Source organism: Aythya marila, assembly GCF_965140915.1.
Source record: "Aythya marila genome assembly, chromosome: Z".
In the NCBI taxonomy this organism is placed as follows: Eukaryota; Metazoa; Chordata; class Aves; order Anseriformes; family Anatidae; genus Aythya; species Aythya marila.
The window spans coordinates 6,432,514-6,453,882 of NC_139080.1; positions in this window are offsets into that span (position 1 = coordinate 6,432,514).

Sequence of the window (21,369 nt, forward strand, 5' to 3'; positions counted from 1 at the left end):
CAGAGACTTGGAAACTGCAAGATAGAAGAAAATATCAGAGTATATGTAAGGAGGGAGAGGGAGAAAGCAGACTTGCTGGCACAAAGAGGAAATTGCAGGACTTTTCAAGCAGAAAACTATTTTATTCTGAGAAATCAACAGCTTAGTTAAGGACCTGCTGTTGGCATCTTGCTCCAGCATAGTACGTGTTGAGCTCTGAGTAATATTTGTGGGAAACTGGGGGGGGGGGGGGGTCTAAGCCAGAAAGTCACAGCACACTATTTATTTATTTTTTTTGTTGTTAAAATGCAAAACTACCAGAGGAAGAAACTCATAAAACCATGGAAGTTGAATCTTCCTTCCATGTAAATCATGAGTAATTCCAGTGAAGTCAGTGGAATTATCTGCCAACAGAAAACAAGGTGATGTGAGAAGAATTTGTTCTATATTTGTTCTATTTCTTTCAAGATGTTGAGGGGGAAGAGGGGGAGAAAGAGAAGTCCTAGTCAGTCTTTTGCTCAGGAACTGTAATATGCTTCAGATATGCAGGCAGCCAGAGCAAGGTTGTTATCTAAAAAGGTTCTGAAATAGTACATCACATGAAGTGATGAAAATCTTTGTCCATACCTAGATTTCTCTTTTTTTTTTTTTTTTTTTTTTTTTCCTAGAAATCTCTGCTAATGTTCCCTTGAAGATAATGGTAAGAAAGAACTGGCTTCTCCTCTCTAATATTACTTTGTCAAGTTCCTTGATAAAAATATTCAAATTATGGCACTTAAGGATATGGTTTACTGATGGGAATTGGTAGGTCAGATTGACAGTTGGACTTGATACTCTGGAAGGTCTTTTGCAACCTACACAATGAAAACACAATCTATTCCATTTTGTTTTGTTCTATTTCTTACACCACCATAAACCTATATTACCCAAGAGGTTTATTTTGTATTTTTTATTTTTGAAATGATGATATTTTTACAAGTAATATTTCTTGATGTAGACTTTTTATCATTAACAGAAGGGCTAACTGCATATTTAAAAATGTGCCTTTTTCTTTTCTTTTCTTTTCTTTTCTTTTCTTTTCTTTTCTTTTCTTTTCTTTTCTTTTCTTTTCTTTTCTTTTCTTTTCTTTTCTTTTCTTTTCTTTTCTTTTCTTTTCTTTTCTTTTCTTTTCTTTTCTTTTCTTTTCTTTTCTTTTCTTTTTCATTGAAATCAAGTCAGAAAAAGTTAAATGATGTTTACCTTCTCAAGTTTTCCAAAATGGCTCTCGTTAAAAAAGCACAGTAAAAGTGCTTTTGCTCACTTGAAAATAGAGTGCATATTTACTGTTTTGAGGCACTTGAAAGGCTTACAGACTATGAAAACATCAGTCATTAATTTTGTTAATTATTTTATGGAGGTAATAGATGTTACCCAGAAGTTTATATGGTAGGAAGAAATTAAATTATTTCACTATCCTCATTTGGGATGACCTGCCCATCTCCACTGTTTTCCAGAATTTACAGAGTGCATTGGCATCTTAAGCTCAGATGAGCACAACTTCATATCTTACATTCGTATTTTGTGTAAAATATTTTTATATTTGCAAAAACAACAAAATTAAAAAACAAAACAAAACAAAACAAAAAAAACCAAACCCACTAAGATCTGCCCAGCTGCTCCTCTGATGTCTCTACTTCAAAAATTCAATTTATGAAGCTGTTTTTCTACCACTCCTAACAACTATTACAGAAGTGACCTTGGGAGGGAATAATTTTGTTTCCTTTTAAATTTTGAAAGTAAACATAAGCAGGAGTGAATGCCTATGTTGAAATTGCACCGGGAAGCAAGGGATGATCTCATCCTCTTGGGAAAAGTACCATAAGAGGTTTAGCAATGAATGATCAGTACTTTGCTATGTAGACTCAACTTAAAGGGACTTTTAATGGTAACTTCTATCATTTTTCAGCAGTGTTTTCTTGTGTGCATGTAGCTACTGTCACCCTTCACTCATCCTCTTTGTCAACATCAACGATCATAAAAGGTAATATAAAGGTTAAAATACTTGACTTGCATTTGGTTTTACTTTCTTTCTAGTGAACGGGGTCATGGATGAAAGTGATAAGAGAAAGAGATCAACTGAGAAATACATGTCCTGTACACCAAGAACTAATTTAATAAGCAGCCTCTCTGCTAGTGGGCGATTAAACTAAATTGCCAGTCTAAAATTTTCTATGCTGCATTTCAAATGTCAACACATTACATTGCTATTCCTCTTAATTTCTCACAAAGAAAATGCAAAATGAATTCATTATGCTGGAGTAAGTGGAAAAAATGATGAGTTTCTCCAGAAGAGTAGGCAATGGGGAGAGATTGGGCAACGCGATTATATTGAGATATTTGAATAGCTGGCCATTAGCAAGAGGATCCCCATTACTTTGCTGATAATTATATCCTCTTCACTATGACTTCCCAGTGGAATAATACAATGTTCCCAGTGCAGGAGATAATGAAAAATACCATTCAGGTGGTATATATGCCAAGAATAGTGTGTTGTATTTCTTCCCTTCCCCCATCACATAGATTGCAATAGTGCACACCTACACGGTATGTTAATGCTTGTTTGGTTGTTCAGGGCTGTGTACAGGGCAAATAAATGTATCTTGAAAATGGAGCTGGCAGTGGAATATCATTCTCCTGGTGTAATTATCTCCTGTGTTTAGTGGGCTCGATGTATTGCTGAGTACATTTTTGTTAGCTATTATGTAAATGACTTTCAAAGCCCACCACACTGTAATAATGAGGACTTTGGAAGGGATCTCATAGAGATGAAATTGTTTCCTTTTTTAAAAAAGAGAGGGGTGGTGGGAACTAGAGCTGTATGTTTCTTTTAATTAATCCATCATTTTGCAGACATGTTTCTGTTGAACAATCAAGGAAAATGGAACAAACAAACAAAAAAAGAAAGGAGGAGGGAAAATGCAGCATGAGAAGAACACCCACTCATTTACAGTAACTATTTTTTTCCAAGTGATACATAAAATCTCTCATGTGTTATTGCTGTCTTATCACTTCATGGCATTTTTATTGCTGTTCTATTTTCAGTTTGGGGAAATCTTGCTGCATACTGTATATCTGTCTCAGATTCATTAATTTTCACAGAAAACTCAATTTGCATCAAAATACTTTACTGTTTGGCTGTAGCTTTACATATCTTGGGGCCTCATGGCTTGCACAAAAACTTTGACTTCAAATTATTTACAAGAGAGGCAAAAAGTTATGCCATTGAAATTAACCAACTTTGAATATCACAGGAAGCAAAGAAATTATGCTGTTAGTTCCTACCACAAAAGGGAAAACACATGTTAGTTTTGGTGTAATTGGTTTGATTTTTCATATGTTATAATAGTTAATAAGAACTGTATATTAATACATATGAAAATCAGTAATGACCGATGAAAACCAATTTTTTTGTTATACTAGTTACCATGATTTATTTCTTTTAACATTTAAAATTCATATGAGAACAATTTAAAAACTTTTGTTATATACATAGTAATATTCACTTGGATGCTATTAAAAAATCTTTTTATTATAAATGAAGTCTCAACTCAATCTGAATTTAGTAATATTTATAAACGAATATTTATAAAAGGCAAGTAAACGGCGCTGGGTGTGCGGGGAGTCTACGGTCCACCAACACACACACATGAACATCAAATATTCTAAATATATAGAACATTGCTTTTACATACTAAACCCGAGTATGCCTATATATATGTACAATCAGGAAAGGTAACAAAAAGTCCTTTAAGTCTATTACTATTAACCTCCATGACAGGGAAAGTATAGTTCGCCTGGTTGAAGTGTTCCCATATCTTCCATGGGTTTAACAGTCTCCATTTTCCATTCCTTTTCTTAATTACAAACACCGGAGAATTCCAGGGCTAGTCGTGGGAACAATATGTCTCACTTTAAGTTGTTAAGCACCTCGGTCTTTGGGCCTTATGTATCCTAATCTTCCTGGATCGAAGACAAACATATCCATCTCCTTCAGAAGGCCAATAGGGACTGGGTCAAAAAGGCACATCCAGGTCATCAGGGGGCATAATAGCAAAGGCCTTCGATGGCTGTAGCAGCAGAGGGGCCCATGGCATAGCAGTCGGATCAGTAAAGGAGCCTGCAGCTCCCTCACTGTCTGGCAAACCACATGTTTCCGATTGTGGTCCCACATGACTCTTTAAGGCCTCAGAGACTGCTCACCAGGTGCCGAGCAATCCCACCGCAACCTTGTCATTTTTAGTTGCAGAGTCCCCCACCTTGACCTCAATTTGATCCCATATTCCAGGATCATAAACTGTCCAATTGTTAATAAGGAGAATAAGCTGTAAGGTTAACAGGACTGTCTTTGTTTCTAAGGATTTACAATTCCCCATAATGCACAACTGCTTACCAGAGAGGAGCAATTGTGTGCATGGGTCCGCTTCTCTCAGCTTGAGCTTCTTCCCAGCTCTGGTGTGCCCATTTCCAGCGACTTTCTGTATGAGCTTCTCTGAGCGGTTTGCTGAGTCTGGCCGAACCTATGAGGCAATCAAAGTGCCTGCTCCCATCCTGGTCTCCATTCTGCCAGACTCTTCCTCTTCACTTCTTTTTCCTGTTTCTTTATTGATGTAATTTCATCATGCTGTCGTTTTCTTATCTTGAGGGCAGGCTCCTCTCTTATACCCTTCTCTCCACAGCAGTTCTTTTCCAAACAACTTTTCATTGGTCAACCAACTTTGAATGTAACAACAACAGCAAACACCCAGAAACATCAATGCCTTAACGGCTGGAGAACAAGAGAACCATCTGGAGAACAAGAAACCTGGAGACTGCATGGAGTCTCCTGAATCACCCTTATTTGTTCCCTGTGAACTCTTTTATATTCCTGATGGCCTCATCGTTAAGAGTCTGATGTTATCATCAACCACGGGTCTTTCCAACCGCCATGGCCACATTCCCAAATCTCCCACTTCTTTATTAATATCAACCATTTTCTCGACACAAATTACCACTCCATATACAACAGTGTTATGCCTAATGTTATTTCAATTAGTTTTGTTGTTGTTGTTGTTGTTTTGCATGTGTGTGCATGTGTGTGTGTGTGCATGTGTGTTTTATGCAACAGCTTGAAAAGGTTGGACAGAATCATGGAAATGGAATAAATCTGTTAACTTCAATCTAATTGTGCAGTCTACCCAGTGGTCCTGAAAATAAATCAATAAAAAACATGTTTTACATATTTCGATATGAATTTCCCCTTGTCATTCAGCAGTGGTTAATCACAATAAAAATGTATGTTTAAAAATAATAATAATAATAAAAAAAATATCTTTGAAGACTGGAGTCTTTTTCTGCAATCTGTGTTCATGAAAATTATTTCAGTTTGCCTTACAAATGACCTAGAGTGGCCTCCTACTGTAAAATGATGGTTTTCGTTCTCCATTTTCAGTCAAATTTTAGCATCCTTCCTCAGGGAGCCAGCTGTCACTTGGTTAAGAATTTGGAAATGTAGGCACTAGCCTACTTTTATTTGATCAAGATAATTCAAATAGTGTGGACACTTCCAAATAGCTTTTAGACAGTGTGTTAGCTTCCACTTGGTCATTAAGGCTAGGGATCATCTGACTAAATGTAGACGTTAGTGAGGTTGGCACATATCTTTTTGTCTTGGCACTCCAGTCAATAAGGGAAACAAGGTCACAATTCATCTTATTCTTAAGAAAATGTGTAGAATGTATCAGAAAAATAATAAATATCAGAAACCTCAGTGATGTTCCTATACAACACAGTAAATCACCAACACTGTGCTTTCTACCTTAAGATTAACAGGAATGATATCCCAAGTGCCATCAACTTATTACATCTTCCATGAAAACCATGGATCTTTCATCTGAAGTTACACAAATAGAGTTAAGGGGAGCCCTTTCAGATCAGACCAGCTACATACATATTTTGTTACTCAGGATTTGATAACAAGAAGTGGAAGTTAATGTGTGTGTGTGTGCATATATATTATTTTTGTGTATGTATATATACTTGTGTATATGTATATTTTATTATATATATATTATATAAATATATAAATTATATATTTATATATATTATATATATATACACAAAAAAAAAATAAGCAAATAAATAAACAGAAAAATGTCTGGCAGTCTGTCTATACCATAAGAAGGAAAGAGAAGTTGAGGGAGAGGAAAGGTTGTAAAATCAATTCTTTGCATTTCCAGGGAAAAATAGAAGGAGAAAAGTCTGTGAAATGAGGGTTAGTAGGGGTTTCATCAAACTTGTAACCTGGGGAAAGGTCATTTGATCATCAGTGCTTCCATCTGTGTTCATCTCAAGTTTTGGTTTGCCCTCTCAGGATTAACTGCATATCCTGTATGTACTACTGTCTCTCTCTCTCTCTCTCTCTCTCTCTTTTTTTTTTTTTTTTTACATGTTCCTTTTCCCATTTTATATACATATTCTTTGTTCAACACTCTCTGGCCAGGATGTCTGTAATGCTCCAGGAGCACGTCATTATGACTGATATGTACAGTAAATATGTTCAGTTCAGAGAACTTGCTGTAAAGGGTCTACCCCAGCTGTCTCTATGCTCTCCCTGATGTCCCATCATGGTGAAAAATGGCTACCTTAAAACCAGGACAGCAACAAATTTCACAGTGGTGGTCTTGTGCTTCATTTTTGCATTTACAGCAGCCCTGGGATCTGACTAGAGAACCCAAGCTGCCAAAGGTCAGTGTACACATGAGCACCCCACTGGGCAGATGAGATCATAAGCACTCTGCTGACTTTGGCCTCTGCTCTTTGATAGAATATATTAATTAACATACACATCAAATGGTTTAAGAATATGTCCCTAAAACTGTTCATCTCAGCATCAGCCACTCTAAAATATAGGCACAGATTTGGGGGCTATTTTAAAAGCTCTGAGGGTGTCATCTAACAACTGGGATCACCTGAATTCTGAGTTAGCCATTCTTCTGCTAAACTACCGTGTTTCTGACTGGTTTTGAAAGCTTCATTGATGACAAAAGAGTTGCACTGTTCATTTCAAGTTTGAGAGCACCTTTTATTTGTATGTATTATGAAAAAATAATTGCAGCCAAAATGTATTTTGGGTATTTCATACTAGGCCTGATACTTTTTTTTTTTTGTGTGTGTGTGTGTGTGTTTTTGTTTGTTTGTTTATTTCTTTGTTTGTTTTTGTTTTGTTTTACTCTGTGTCTTACCCACAGATTAGAAAACAATTAATGGACAATAATGGGTTCATGGTGATGAAAGATTTATACTTTGTACAAGATCAATTAATGTAAAATACATTTTCTTTTCACAAGAAGATGCACACATAAGTGTTCTTGGCTTTGTGGAGTCTTGAGTAAGTTCTCTGGGCAGCTACTGGGATTTGTGACAAAGAATACTACACATGAAATCAAAGTATTGTTACAGACAAAACTAACATTGGCTGGTAGACAGTCCTTTCCAACATGGAGAGGATTTCACAGCATGTATCTTCTTGACTGAAAAAGATTCCAGCCCATGCTTTGCCAGACTTCCAATACCAGAAGCCTTTCTAAGAGAGGCAGAAGATTGTTCTGTTTCCTGAAACAAGCCCTTCAGAAGCCGGTTGCAAACCAATTGGTGTCCATGTGGAAATATGGTTGGAATTTATCAATATGTAATTATAGCTTTAAAAAACTGTGCTCCTGTGGGAGAACATTTTTTTCCACCAAAAAATAAAACAAGATATTTGCAGTAACTTTTTATTCTGATTCTTATGCTGAGAACTCAATTTCTTTGTAAAAAAGAAAGTACCTAAAAGAAAGTACCTAATTCCCTCATATCCAATATTAATCTTGTTTTCCCTGCTGCAATTTAAATACATTCATTACATCTACATCTCCTCACTGCACCTTTATCTTTCCTTGAAATCTAGAAGTCTTTCTTCCTCCTTCTGTACCTTTATTTTTTGCCTATATTTTGTTGAATTACGATAACTCAGTTACAATATTTTTCTCTTTCCTCTAAATGTGTGCATATTCTTTTTTATTTTTCCTCCTATTCTTGTTCCTTCTTTTATATATATATATGTATATATATATATATAAATATATATATATTTATATATATATTTATATATATAAATATATATATATTTATTTATATATATATACATATATATATATACACACACACATATATATATATGTGTGTATATATATATACATATATATATAAACTGAATCACAGAGTCACTGAATCGTCTTGGTTGGAAGAGACCTCCAAGACCACCTAGTCAAACCTCTGACCTAATACTAACAGTCCTCCACTAAACCATATCCCTAAGCTCTACATCTAAACATCTTTTAAAGACCTCCAGGGATGGTGACTCCACCACTTCCCTGGGCAGCCTGTTCCAATGTCTAACAGCCCTTTCAGTAAAGAAGTTCTTCCTAACGTCTAACCTAAAATTCCCCTGGCTCAACTTAAGCCCATTCCCCCTCGTCCTGTCACCAGGCACGTGGGAGAACAGACCAACCCCCACCTCGCTACAGCCTCCCTTGAGGTACCTATAGAGAGCGATAAGGTCGCCCCTGAGCCTCCTCTTCTCCAGGCTGAACAAGCCCAGCTCCCTCAGCAGCTCCTCGTAGGACTTGTTCTCCAGGCCCCTCACCAGCTTCATCGCCCTTCTCTGCACCCGCTCAAGCACCTCCATGTCCTTCTTGTAGCAAGGGGCCCAAAACTGAACACAGTACTCAAGGTGCGGCCTCACCAGAGCTGAGTACAGGGGGACGATCACCTCCCTAGCCCTGCTGGCTACACTGTTTCTGATACAAGCCAGGATGCCGTTGGCCTTCTTGGCCACCTGAGCACATTGCTAGCTCATATTCAGCTGACTATCCACCATCACTCCCAGGTCCTTCTCTGCCTGGCAGCTCTCTAACCATTCTTCTCCCAACCTGTAGCTCTGCTTGGGGTTATTGTGTCCCAGGTGGAGGACCCGGCACTTGGCCTTGTTGAACTTCATGCAGTTGACCTCAGCCCATTGGTGCAGCCTAACCAGATCCTCCTGCAGAGCCTTCCTACCCTCAAGCAGATTGACACACGCACCTAACTTGGTGTCATCTGCAAACTTACTGAGGGTGCACTTGATGCCCTCGTCCAGATCATCGATGAAGATATTAAAGAGGACTGGCCCCAGCACCGATCCCTGGGGGATGCCACTAGTGACTGGCCTCCAACTGGACTTGGTTCCATTCACCACAACTCTTTGGGCCTGGCTATCCAGCCAGTTTCTAACCCAACGAAGCGTGCGCCTGTCCAAGCCAGGAGCAGCCAGTCCAAGCCAAGAGCAGCCATTCTGTTTTAAGGCAGCTAATACTAGCCTATAAATTCTGTGCTTAAATTCTGTGCCCCAGTACTGAGCCCTGGGGGACTCCACTAGTGACCAGCCTCCAGCTGGAATTGACTCTATTTACCACAATACCAGCAGCCAGTTTCTTGAGGAGAATGTTGTGGGGAACGGTGTCAAAAATGTTACTGAAGTCAAGGTAGACCACATCCACAGCCTTTCCCTCATGCACCCAGTGTGTCACTTTATCTATCTCTCTATATATATGATCAGTGCTTCCACACTGAAAATCTGCACTGAGAATCAAATCATTCCATTATGGATTTCTTTCTTGGGAGAGGTTGGGAAGAAGAACAAGGATAGGAAAAGGAAGAAAAAAGGGGGGAAAAGGGGAGTGGGGGCAGGGAAGGAGGGGATGAGAAGGGTCAGGGATGCGAAGCATGGTAATTTCCTGTTACTTATTCCCTTCTTCCCCCTGTAGAGACCTGACTGCCAGACTCTTCCCACAGCACCACCTACAGTGGTAGTCTAGCTGCAGGCTAGCAATGGAAGAGATTAAGCTTTTGCATCTGTAGTGTTACAGTTCCTGGGAGGCTCCTGCACTGCTGTTACAGTAAAGAGATTTACTGAGGCACTTGGTGAATTTTTGTCATTTTGTTATCAGCCTGTAACCACAGAAATGTGCATGTGGAGACCACTGCCATCTTAGGCACTGTTGACATTTTTACAAATCGCCTTATGCGCCTGCCTTAAATCTTGTCTTATATCAGACTTTTCATTAGTATGAAATAAATCAACCTATATAACTTACATATAGTGACTGAACCCTGCTACAGCTTTAGTCTGCCCAGGCTGAGCAGAACATCAAGACAATGAGCTGGAGGGTCAAGGTAGGAACTATTTTGGAAAATGGAATCACTTGGTAGCATAAGGTTGACCCAGATGAGAATTCACAGTCCTTTGCATCCTCCTTTAGAGTCGGAAATCTGAGGAAGAAAATGGTATAAGCTAATAATGGTATATTTTAGTATTAGCATCCTCAAGAGATTCTACCTGTAGGTTGTTCCAAAGTCATATTTGGGCCAAAAATATCTCCCCATCAATTCAAGGTTGTTAAGAATCAAGCTTCTAGAATAAAGGTTTTCATGGACTTTAAATGAATCATAAGGTTACCACCTGCTATCAGTATAAGAATTCATATGCAGATATCATTCTGTAATCCTTGGAGTATGGGATCAAAATGACAACAAGGGGCTTCTGTTTGATTAAATACAAGTTAGAACCGGGTGACCAGTTGCTACATCCCAGGACAACAGTGTTTATCTGCAGCATATATCTATTAGTGTGTGCTAAATTATGTTTTCCTGGCAATGTCTTTTACATTTACTTCATGGGTGTGTTTGAGATGATCCTTTCCATTCCTTGTTTCTTTGTCTCTTTCCTTTGCAAGAGCACTTTAAGCTGTAATCAGTATTTTATTTATTTATTTATTTTTGTTATAATTACATTTGGATTTTCAGATCTTTGGGATTTAGACAGCTAAATATTGCTGAATTTCTTGCATTTATATACCACTGTGTATAGTTAGCAGTAAGTACAGTAATAAACATCCCCGATATGTCTTGAAGCTATTGGTGAGGTGTTGGTATAATTACAGTTAATGCCAAGATATCTTTATTATTTCAAATTAGAACTATTTCTACTTTATTATAATTATCATCATTGTTGTTGTCATCATCATCATTCTTATTTTATCCTTTCTTTTTTATTCTAAAAAACTTCCTCGCAGCCTCTCTGGACAGTGAAGAACGGAGCTGTTAATAATGGACACGATCCTTTTGCTGCTTATGCTTCCACTGACTTCATAGTGCCACTCTTAATTTTCCCAAGTAGAAAAGGAAAGAGGCCATTATTCAAGCCATATGTGACAGTAAAATGAAGTGATAGTATCACCAATGGGTATGTATGCATCATCTTTCCACACCACTGTCACAGTTCTTCTCTCACAACAGGTAGTAACTAAATATCTGTTAAAATAGGCACACCACCAATCATTTGCACCTGTTAATAAACCATAAAGACCCCTCTATTCAAAGACTGAGCCCTCTGTTTCAAGAGTCTCTACAATATAATGTAACATAATTCACAACTGAAGAAACTCTTCATACAGGATTACAACCATTTGCATTCTCACATTATTCAGACAGGATTGCTATATTATGCAAAGCGTAATTACAGACTGATATCCCTGTAATACTGTGCTTTTGTACATATGCAGATTATTAAAAATGGTTAATCTTAAAATCGTTGCACATACACTGCAGTCAACAGGGAAGAGTCTCGACTATTGTGTGCTGGTATGAGAACGTTACGGTTAGTGGAGTTGAGGTCATCCTGTAACACTTGAGTAAATCTTCAGAAATCAAAAACAAATATCAGATTCACATTTTATTTATTTATTTATTTTTTTCCGACTCGGCGTTTAAATACCATTAGAGTGATAACAATTTCCTTTTTTCTCAAGTTCTGCAGAAAGTCTCAAAACACAGATACAGGGTATGAAATCTGACTCAGAACCCAGATGACTCAAAATTCTCAGAAATTTGGAACTGCCTTTCCAGTTCCTAAAAAGTTTGTACAAACAAGGACAAAACAGAGATTTACTCTGGAGTGAAACATAAAGGGAGATATCTAAACTGCAAGGCTTCATATTTTTTTATTAATGCAGATGTATTAAAATACCAGGTTAAGTCACATACCCTCATGACATCTACTGGACTCTTGATTCAGAGCTGATTGTCTAGTGTGCAATGATATTAAAATCCCTGTAACCAAAAAAAAGTGGGAATCATCTTGTATAACATACAAACACGGAGCTGGTGATCACCTGTGATAAAATCACCTACCTCCGTAGGCTTAGCTGAACAGTGATTCAGACAACCTTCAGAGACATAACCATTACCACCAACACAGCAGAATCCTAATGCTGTAATTTAGGTATATGAAATAAATCCATGCTATGAAGAAAAAGAACCACTGATGTGCAGGGAGAAAGGATTTGGTTTTGTATTTCTGATGACTATTCCCTATTTGTTGGAAAGGCAGTTTCATCCAGCAGGAGAACTGGGACAACTGAGTGGAAATTAATTCTTTAAAGAGGATTTTACTTCATTAAAAAAAATATTTTCCATCCAAATCTGCAGCATTAGATTACTATTGAAGGTGATTATGACAGTGTCATATCTCTCATGGGCCAAGTTATATAAGAAAACCTGATATCCACTTATTGCTAGCATTTGTATCAGTGCAGCTTTGTCTAGCAAGTGTGAGAATGTTCTTTTTTAATACAAAATTATTTTAGTAAATCCAAAAGATCCATGTTATAAACACTGGAAGTACTGAGCCACTAGGGACACTGTGGGTTTCACCCCTCATACCTACTATCAAAAATTCAATCTGTCTGTGGTTAAACTAAGTGTCTGTAAATGCTGAGATAAGAATTGTGCCCTTGTATGGATAATCCCTAACCAGAAGTGTTTCATTACAATAAAAGGCAAATGATAACCCTCTTCCACACCACAGAAATCCACAGTACAAACTCAACAAATAAATGTGACAACTGCACAGAGCTTATCCCTTTGCCCAGCACTAAGGGCAACCACAACCTCAAATAGAGCTGCAGCTTGAAATCTATTTGTAATATTATTCATTTAAGCTCTATTTATTACCATAAAAATAACACACACAGGGACAGCAAAACAGTCCTGTTTCACAAAGCACAACTGAGATCAGCTGACTGGAACTCACACTTATGTTCATCGGTGGGCCCTACTCTCATTTTATGCTCTTTGTTTCTATTTAGAGTTAATGGTAAATGTCTTTTCCTTATCAACTGTCAAATTGTCAGAACGTACTTTGTATGTTCAGGGCTGAAGGATTCAGGGGGTGTCGGAGGGAGAGGGAGGACCATCTGCTTTGTTGACAGAAGTTTACTCCCAGTATTTTATACTGAGTAATTATTCAAGGTCCCTTGTATTTTGTGTCTCCCAGAGAGGAGGTATTAAAAATGTCCACTATTAAATGCTTTTCACATAGAAAGCAGGATTTTATGACCCTGTAACTGCAGGATCAGTAGTTTTACGCTCTTTAGCCTCTGCAATAATGTGTGCCTGGTTCCCACACGCAGGCCATGTTGTGGTTAGTGTTGATTCAGTAAACAACATTTTGTTTCATCTCCACGGATCTTAGGTCTATAGAGGACAGATTGCATTTACTGATAGTGCCTCATGGTCTTAAAACACACTTGACTAATTCTAGATATCATTTGTTATTTGCTGTATTTTAAACAAAGGCAGAAATTTAAAAGGGGAGGGGAGGGGAGGGGAGGGGAGGGGAGGGGAGGGGAGGGGAGGGGAGAACTATTAATGGTATTAAAAAATTAAATTTCAGAAAGCAAAGACTCCAAACCCTGTCTAAGAGATTGCACAAGGGCAACATCTTATATCAAATAATCCGCTCAAGTAATTTCTCTTCTCTTTAACAGAAAGTGTAAGATTCATCCACTTCTAATGTCCACTCTATGTTTACAGTCCAGGTTCATTATTCATACAGCATCTGAATATATTATTTCCCACCTTATGACTAACACATGATACCTCAAATCTCATTAGATCTTTTGCTTGTGTAGCACAGTTAAGAAGTTTACATAAGAGCTGTATTGCTTATTGCTTAGCTGTTTGGGAGAACAAGGGACTGTCCTCTATCTGAAGGTACTGACCTAAGAGTTCCCTTTCAGGGCTTCTTTCCTGGTTTCTCTGGCTGTTCCATACAGAAGAGAAATCCATGGCAAATATTTATGGCAAATATTGATCTTAATCTTGTTGCTCATCAGTGTAATGACAGAACTCAGGCAGATAGGATAGGGCAGCAGTGAAATAATATTTTTGCTCTTTCAGATCATTTTTGAATAAACATCTGGGCAGGCTAAGATCAAGATACCTTTACCTTCCTCCCACCATCTTCTTTCTTACAGAAGAATTACTTGGAAAGCAATGCCAGTACTTAATACCATGGTTCAGACTTGTCTTCTTCACGTAGAAGTCTTGAATTTTAACATGGAGTGACTGGCTTGACCCCTTTTTCGCTCTTGACATCTGTACTGTACACATCTGTCCACCCCAGACCAGTCCACCCCAGCAGAGGATTCATATGCCATTTTTCAGAGTCCTCACAACTTGAAATTTACCAGGGTCTTCTCAGAAATCATTTACTGTCACCACTCTCCTGTCCAATCCTAACCATTAAATAAGAAAAAAATAAATCCTGCAGCACACACTAGTCAGTCTAAGGTGGCTCAACATTTAAAAGCTGTGTTTCAGAAATGATGTTCTCTATTCCCTGAATCTCTAAGCATCAAAGATTCATTTTTTATCTCATCCTTGTAGAAAAAAAGGAGAAAGAACAGATTCCTGAAGTTGCAGCATCTTCTCATTTCAAGGTACAGCTCTCTGAATGAATGATTATCTAAGTTAATAATTATCCAGTGTTCCAGGTCAGAGGAGGTGTGTCTCTCTCTGCTCTCAGAGGAGGTGTCTCTCTGTGTCTCTTGACAACAGATGGCTGTCTAACCAAACACATTCAATGATTCCACACTTTCATAAAATACACCAGAATTCATACGTCATGCTTGCAAACATCATCTGCATTGTCATAAGTAGCAATGAAAGCAAACAATCAGAAATGATAGAATAAAAACTTCAGGAATGTTAGAAACCACAAACAAGATGTCGTTCATAGCCAAGTTACCAAGCTCAGCTTTAATCCCAAATAATCTTTGCTGAAGGTACTGGCTCTAGGTACCTATCTATTTACATATACATACATATAAAGACAGCCACAGTCACGGACTTCCCATGACGGTAGCTAGCTGTATCTTTTCCTCACACGCTCCCCTCCCCTTTCTGCCCCTACCAAGTAAATCCTTCTGGGGAGATGAGCTAGCCAACTCCCTTGATGTGTCCTGCCCCAGAGATGGCAGCCAGATGGCCTGACATCTGCAGCAAGAAGAGCTGGCAGGTCGCCCTGAAATCTCCCACTCAAGGGAGCTGTTGTTATGTACTGAAGTCCTTATCCCTAGAAAGACTTCTGTGAATAAAATATATAATACATGATTCCGTTCTACAAATGGTAGAACAGAAGAGGATCAACCCAAAGAGGAACAGTTATAAGCTGTACCTCTTTTCATAGGCATGAGCTAAGCACATCATGCTACTTTCAGAGTACATATTTTATTAACTTTACTGAGAATTGAAATACCATTCAGACTGAGGCTCCATTACCACACGGTTAACTGGAGAGACAGAGTACTGATAGGCAGAGAAATAACAATAACAATGTTAGTAATATAAAACACCTCTTAAAAGAGCATTTCTTCCCCTAAAGTTATAGGAAACGTTGTTTAAAAGACCACCTGTGCAGGACTCAAAGTGCAGTAACCCCTTTCCCAGCCATGTCCATCCCTATTGCTATCTCCACTGAGTCCCTGGATGTCAGATCCTACACATAGCACAGGCTCTGGGAGAACTTCCTTGCTAGAAAACAACTTAAAGTGTTTGTATGGTATTTTATTTATTTTTTTTTAGTGCTTTCTGACACATTGCCTTTTTTAAAGTAATCTGACTTCAAGGAAGAGTTTTGAACTGAATTTTAACATTAAAATAATGACAAGAGAGAAGACAAAAGGAGAGAATACAGGTGAAACAGCAAAGAGAATATTTTAAAATCAGTATGAAGTGGCTGTGTATTCCAAGCCACTTGGGAAAGCTGTACATGTATGTATAAGCATGCATAGCTGAAACCTGAGGTGTCAAGGACCTCCTTATTTTATATTCAGATCAAAATGTTCTGTGCACTCATTCTCAATCTAGAGTTCCCCAAAGGTGAAAACCAAGTTCAAGGTTAATTCTGTTGCAAGGCATCTGTTTCTCCTTTTGCTAAATTCAGAACTAAAAAGCAAGTGATATCTGGTGAAAAAAGCATCACCAACATAAACCACTCAAAACAATCCAAAGGTCAAATACATTACATGCATATTTGCTGTCTTTTAGTTGTCCAAAGCAATACCCACCAACTCATCAGTGTTTTGCCTTATCCACAGCTAGGCAATGGACTCTAGCTTTTTTATACAGCTGCTGGTAACATCTCTTGCCCAGAAGGCAGTGGCAGAAAAAGAGAGAACAAAGAAATAACTTGCACGGTTTTTGTGTTTTCCCAGCTATCAATCAAATTCCCTCTGACATTGCTTCATTTATGGATTATTGCAAAAACACTGAAACAATGTGCAATGATAATGTTGTAAAGCTACAGAAATGAAATTGGTAGGAGTAACCCATTTCTCACTGTGTTCCCAAGCACCTCTCCACTCTGAATCCCCCGCATTGTTTAAGCTTCAGTTCTATATAAGAAAGCTAATCAAATGACACTCAGGAAAATTGACTTGGGTTTTCAATCTAGTTTCAGATCTCTATTGTGCTTATTTCAAATAGCATTTGTTATTCTCTGCATATCCTTAGGAACATGCCCTGTCAAGAAATGCCATACAACATCAAACCATGTTTTTCCCACCTCTATAACTTTTTATGTATTCCCTTTTTACATTTTATTACAGCATAACATCTAAAAATGAAATAAAGATTATAGGCAACGCTTCAGGACCTGTAGTTCTATGGCTTGCCCTGAATATCAAATCTTGTTGATAGGAACTTTCTTCTATACCACTGTAAATTGCCAAAATCTCCCCATTGACCATCACTGTAATTATTTCTGTTTGGAAATGAAAGATTTGATCAGCAGAGTGATTTTTCTTTTCTTTACACTCCCCTCTCCCTTTCTTGTCTATCTTTTCCCCCATACACCTGAATTGTGCATTTCCTCTTGATGGGGGTTTTGAAGATTAAATCTATATTTATTTACCATAGTTATCTCCAGAAGCAAAAGAAAACAACAGACTGCAGGGAAAATAATAATAATAATAATAATAATAAAAAGTCAAAATATGAAGGAGAGAGGGGAGGAAAGTTGAGGAGAGAAACAAAGAGAACAGTCATCTTAACTACTTAGTTAACAGGGATTTAGCCTTCTTAAAGGGAAAAAATAAAAATAAAAAATAAAAAATAAAATAAAATGCAGAGGTAGCCACTCACTTTATATCAAGCATCTGGGGGTATCGGTAGGTGGGACAGCTACTGAAATTTAAAACACATTTCCACCGTATATCTACGACCCTTCATTACAGAAGTATGTGCAGATCTGAACAACAGATAAAATATGTTGTCAGGATAAAAGAGGTGTGAAGAGTAAGTTACAATTCAAATCCAAACAAATCCCAAAAGGCAAGTCAGTAGGTTAGTAAAAAGTCAGTGGCAAAGCATGAAGAATAAGTTCATGTTGAAAGTACATACAAAGAAATTCAAGGGGTTTTCTGTAGGAACCAGGTTCACTTCCAAGGTCGATAATAAAATGGACTAAATGAGAGTAATTTGTTTGTGTCACAGAAAAAGGGCAGGAGGAAAACTAGAGTTTCTTATTGTTTTATTTTCTTTTAGAATTTGGACTGAGACTCAGGTGTTGTGCAGCCTCCATTTCTAAGACTGTTATTGATTTTTTTAGGAGAGAGAGACTTTCTTCCAAGAAGATAGCAATAATAATGCTTTTCATCCTCATTTCTTTAGGGGACATCTACCCTAGTCAATGAGGTATGGTACAATAAGTAGATCTTCACTGCTGGAAGTTCATACATGTGAAAGGAATGATGTGATTCTATGCAGAGATGAAATTGGGAGTCCCAAAAACAATGCAGTAATGACAAGTAATGACAAATTAGGCCACTGTGCTAACCAGGATAAGAAGTCTTTAATAAGACGTCATGCTGGTGGATCTATCCAGCTTCTGAATTTAAAGCTTGTTGCTGCCTTGGGAGGTCCTCACAGGGGTTTCGTTTTCACTGTGTTTAGAGATGTCTCAAGATTTGAGAAAAGTATGCTGAGGTTCCATTTTTATTTATTTATTTATTGGTTCCATTTTTATTTATTTATTTATTTGTTTGTTTATATTTGTTTTGTTTTGATTTATACATAACTTGTTTAAATTAATTTGCTTAAACATTCATGATAGGAAACATGTTATTTATTTATTCATTTATTTATTTTTGTTTGTTTTTAATATAAATTTGACAAACTTATTTCAATTACTGGCAAACTGGAGCAGTTGGTAATCCATAAACAGTGTGAATTTCGTTGTTGGTTATATATATATATATCTGCCTATCTATCTATTTAATATTTGAAACAATATTTTTTCTTTATCTCACTAAATGTTAAATGACAGAGAATTCAAAAAGCAATCCAACAAAATAATAGTAGAATAAATATTAGAACAGTTGGATTGTCAGTTTCTTCAGGTTATAATATATGAGGATAAATACAAATAAAAGCAAAAATATGTATATCTTTATATAAATTGGTTATTCATTAAACTTTTTTTCACTATAGAAGCAGGTAGCTCATGCACATAATATGCACATATACATTTTAGATAAATATAATTAAATGAGTATTTATATTACACCCAAAAGAAACATGTATGACCTTTTCAATGTCTCCGGGGGGAAAAGGGGGCGGGGAAGTGGGGGGGAGGGAGCGGGAGAAGAGGAAAAGTAAATTGTATTTTATTCAGAAGCAACCTTATTCTACAATAACACAGTGGTATAATCAGAGGAGAATGCATCTTTTTAATCTGTAGTAGACTGGTATCTTTTTTCATGGTATTGTTTCTTAAAGATGACACCTAGCACAATGACTATAAAATTTTATATTTGCAAGTAAAAATTAGTAATATTTTTAAATTTATGTATGGTCAAGAAGAGGGAAAACTTAGCCTCGCTTTCTTAATATGTCTTCATATATATATATACATATAATTTTTCTGTAGGAGATTCTATTAAATATCATTAGCAGCAGTAGAAAAAGTGACTGCCCTTCTTTCTGTGTAGATGGAGTATTGAAGTAAATGTATTAAACAGCATCTCTACCTTTGTTCAAACTGTTAATGAAAAATAATATATAGAGAACTGTTTACAGGACATATAGTAACAATACTCTGCTTGATGAATCCATCATATTTTACAGTGATAGTTCTTCTGTAGTTATTGCCTTCCATGATTTTGAACATACATTGTAGTAGTTTAATCTAGGATGTATTTCTTCAACTTGCTTTAGAGGATGTCTCAATATACACTTTTAAAAGCATTACTAAAATCATGATATAAAATTTTCTGCTTCTCTCAAGAAATCACACAGGTTTGGTCAGGTATCTTTGTGACCAAACCATGTTGGGTGTTTTCTCCTAAATGCTAACAAATAGGTTATTTGTTTCAGGATATTTCTTTGAAGTTTACATTAAAGTTAAAATGCTCGGCCTCTGTCTTCCTCTTCCCCTTTTTAAACACAGGTGTAAGGTTTTCTCTGTTCCATTTTTCCCTAAGTTTTCAAAGAAAACTCCTCACAACCCTGAGACTACTTCTGAGAGCTCTTCATGGCTCTTTGTGTGGACTGCAGCCAACATGAGATTCTCACTGTTTTATGGTGAATACCTGTCCTTCATTAAATAAGTTGGTTATTCTCCAGAGAGCAGTTACCCCATGTTACAAATTATCTAAGGAATTATATACTTGTATATATATATAAAAAAAAAGAAGCACCCTTTTTAGAATTTTGTTGATGACTTGTCTTTGTTCCAGAAAGATCACAATCCTTTCTTAGTCCTTCTTTAATATTAACAAAGTTAATATTACAATTAATATTAACAAAGTTAATATTAAAAGTTTTATGAACTTTTGTGGTATGATTTCACTTTTTGCATTGCTCCTTTTTGATTTTATCCTTATATTTTTACAGTACTGTCTTTACAGACTTTGGTAAGCTGAGAGTGTAGCTTTATGTTCAACACATGCCAAGTTAGGATCATCCTTCTAATGAAACAGCCAGCCAGGTTCTACCATCCTTCCTCATGTTTCTACCCTGTCCCTTATACGTGTATCTTAATGATGCAGCTGCTCAGTGAACCAGATCAACCCGTTGATCCGCCAGAAGAGTTCGTAGTTTTTCTAAGGGGCTGATTTATAGCTGGATCAGCTCAAAAGGAATCATTTAGAAAGCACAAGTTAAGTTGAAATAAACGAGGGAAAGTTTGTCATATCTTCAATTCATCAATAGCACAGATAGAGATCAACCTATGCTGGCTTTGAAATTTCTTCTCATTTCCATTTTCTTCTTCTCTGTATTTAAGATCAGTAAAGGCATATTGATGTAGCTAATCTTATCCTTTACTGAAGTTTCTACTCTTCCTTCATATGAAGATAAATTGTTCTTTTAATATTGTTAATTTAAAGACATACTGCTTCTCCATTATTTTTTCTTCATGACAGCTTGCTGACCAAATCTCTGAACTTATTGAAATTTACCTTTCTGAAGCCTTATTTATGAATTCTTTTATTTCATATTCTTCCTTCTTAAATACCATGAACTCTACTATTTTGTGGTGTCACTCACCTTCTAGATTGTTAACAGGTAACCTTCTTTTGGATGAAAATATACACTGAAAAGCATCTGCATTGAAATGAATTATTCTCATCATGCTTGGGGGATGATGGAAGTTGCATTCCACCAGGTTTATAGACCTATGGAAACCAGTTAAGCCTGAGCTTCATCCTCCTGAAATGTTTTTTAATTTGAATGTGTACAGCTGAATTAATGGTCCAAGGCTTCTTTTATACTAAGTGGTGAGAAATGGGTACTTTCAGGTCAAAACACTTTTCAGATACTTTTTGTGGTGCCTGTTTCTCTACTGGACTCCAAAGTTGAGTCTAGATAACTAAGATATCTAACTTTTACGTGTCACCGAAGTGAAGTTCCTGTTGCAACTGAACTGAAGTGTTTCAAAACTAGCAAAATCAC